The sequence below is a fragment of the Nuphar pumila genome, chromosome 11, assembly GCF_984573655.1.
Source record: "Nuphar pumila chromosome 11, dmNupPumi1.hap1.1, whole genome shotgun sequence".
NCBI lineage: Eukaryota > Viridiplantae > Streptophyta > Magnoliopsida > Nymphaeales > Nymphaeaceae > Nuphar > Nuphar pumila.
The window spans coordinates 113,274,719-113,277,800 of NC_143259.1; the positions used below are offsets into that span (position 1 = coordinate 113,274,719).

The 3,082-nt window shown below is 35.5% G+C and overlaps 1 long non-coding RNA gene across 1 annotated transcript; it reads right to left on the reverse strand.

The window, feature by feature from the left end:
- Nucleotides 1-423: 423 nt before the first annotated feature.
- Nucleotides 424-2,698, reverse strand: LOC149822901 (uncharacterized). The gene is made up of 2 exons (XR_016425759.1): nucleotides 2,425-2,698; nucleotides 424-637 (listed from the first exon to the last, which is right to left on the reverse strand). It is a non-coding gene; the product is annotated as an uncharacterized LOC149822901 (long non-coding RNA).
- Between the last annotated feature and the right edge of the window lie 384 nt (nucleotides 2,699-3,082).

The window sequence follows — 3,082 nt, forward strand, 5'->3', positions numbered from 1 at the left end:
CGATCCAAATGAATCAATCTTTCCACAGAGGGTGAGTTAGGGCATGTTAGTAAAGAAGATAGCAAGTTACAAATTTTGTCTAATAGGACATGTATTTCTATTATTATAGGTCAGGTGGAGTTACCATAATTCTTTTTGTAGCGACATCTTGTATGTGTTCCTAATAAAAGGGAATTGTCCATTTTTCGAGGTTTCATAATCAAAAGGGTGCATATATATATATATTATATATATATATATATATATATATATATATATATATATATATATATATATATATTATATATATATATAAAGAGACCTAAAATTTGAAGATTGATGCTGAAGCTCTCATCTAAACCGACAGTGCGTCCCACCAAGAAAATGCAAGGAGATTAATCAGCTAAAGAATTTCCATTGACCAATAAGAAAATCAAAACTCCATGCAGAAACTTCAAATCTCCATGGTAAACTTAAACGGTTACAGAAGCATACATCAGCATAAGAGAAGTTTAAATATTGTCATTGAGTCATAAACATAATCCCATCCTCTAGATTCTTCAGCATGCAGGTCCCAGAAGATGGACGTGCAAGAACTCATGAATAGACATACTAAGGTTCACAAGATGGCTGATAAACGGTCCAAAGGATCCACATGCTGCAAGAGAATATCATATAAAAAAGAGTCATAAACAGTCACAAAAATGTGTATCAGAGAACACTATTTTTTGCACAGATCTTTATTTTTTTCCTTTTTTCTGAAAGATGAAATAGCAAAGTTGAAAGACATAAGCTCATAAGGGAAACATCTCACAAAAAGATTGCAGAATAATCTACAAAAATGGTAGCAAGCATAGCATCAAAATTCTTCCAGAATTTCTTTTAAAAATCACAGGCATATCATTTAAACAAATTTTTTTAGTCCATGGATTTAGAATCGCCTTCTGCTTGATTTGGGGGGAAAAACTTGAAAATTTTGTGACAATATTCCAATGTTCTCTATGCAATTTAAATAATAACTGGTTTTCTTCGGAACTGTTTAACTTTTTCACATTAGTTTAAATCATTGAGAAATTTACTTTACACTATTCTTTTGTATTATTTTTAAAATTTTCCCAAAACTGATGATTGTATCCCTGTAATTTATAGGAAAACATATTATCCTAATTCCCCAGAATATCATGACTATACTAGAAAGATGTTACTAGGATAAAGTTGCCTCCAATTCATGTGTGCATCTTTCGGTAATAAAACAGCATAGTGTGTAAAGATACCTAAAGAGAATACAAAAAGGAAGCCTCTTCCCAACCATCTGTTCACAAAACCCACATTCCTTGTCAGAAAACATCATTCGACTGCTTATAACATACTTTTCAGCTCTCATCTAAAACTACCTTCGCTTTGCAGCTAATTCCCCCCCATTGTCAAACATTTCACTCATCCTTCAGTGAACCATCCATGCAATATAACTGAGATAGGCATCGCAAGATACAAGAAGGTAAAAAAGGGGAAAATGTTCTCAAATGACCCAAATTCAGCCCTTCAGGATTTGGGGTGAGCCATACAAACAAGTTAGTTTCCTTTTATGGTCCCATATGAGTATGACAGTGAGTGGTACAAAATATCTACTAAAGAGGAGCCAAAGGCAATTTCTTATCCTTTCACCATATCTTATGTTGTGCTTACAATCTATGATAATGTCTATATTGAAGTGATTTGGTGTTACCCAAAAAAAAAATCAAGAAAGCCAATTCTAGAAATGTATTTCACCCTGATTTGATCTTGAATTTGGGGCCACTTCAAGTTGACAATGGAAACAAAAATTCCTTCACATACATGGGTAAGAAATTAAAATTGGAACATTATAAACTTTGGACTGATCCAGTCACCAGCAAATCCAAATCGACCAACCGGACAATAATCAAAATCTCACAACCACATGTATCTCCAAACACTACAAAACTTCATTTTCAGGAAAATAACAAAAGGAGATACAAAAAAAATCCTAATGGTGGGTAACCAACTGTCCAATTCCCCTGACATGAAAAACATATGCACAGTTAGGGGGTGTTTAGGTGCAGCTACATACCCAGATAAACAGGATAAGCTGGGAAATTGCATTGTCATTTATAATAGAAGATCCCACCTTATCCCGTTCATCTGGATAAGTGGTTGCATCCAAACACCACCTTAAGGATAATTACTACTACCAGAGAGCATTCTCCACTTAGAATTTAAATCTCACGATAACGAAAAAACAATAAAGTTAAATTCACAAAAGAAATCGAGGAAAAAAACAGATCAATCACCTTTTAACGGCCAACATAGCATATGAAACTAGGATTTCGGTATGAACGAACATTAATACAAAGAATTTCCATGAAAAACTCCAATTTGGCAACGCAAACTAACCACCAACAGAGAGAGAGAGAGAGAGAAAGTCACCTCGTGATATCTGTCTGGAAGGTGACGGGAGAGAGGAACACATGAAAAGAATGGTGGGGCATCGTTATCCTTAAGATTTGGTCGTCAACAGATGCAGAGAATGATGGGGGAGGGATCAGATCCAAACACCCACCATCTTGAAGATGAAGAAGAGGAGGAAGCAAAAGAATATGAGGAGGAAGAGGTAGTCTAGAACGACGAAGAAGGTCGTGGATCCGTGGCCCTTACCTCTTCCGACTGCCACATTCGTCATCTTCTCCTTGGTGCATCCAAGAGAGAGATCTCTGTGATTTCAGAGAGAGAGAGAGATGCATATAGAAATTAGAAAGGAGAATGAGTCTGTCACATCGGTATATCCCGAAAATTAAGTCCTTGCTTTCCTTTTGTACCACGTGTAAGAAAGGCCTCAACCTTAATTTGGTGCACGAGCCGAGCTAATGACGTTTCTCCAAAGATTTTGTAGACACGCAGATACGTGACGCGACTCGAAAGTTCAATTTTTTTTTAAAAATAAGGCACAAGGCCACCAAGTTTTTTTTAATCAATAAAAATTAATATTTTTAATAGTAAAAGGTATATTTTTATTGAAAAATATTAAAATAACGAGTGTATGCATGGGTGTCCACATCGGCATGTCCGAGTGTGTCAGGTCGTACCA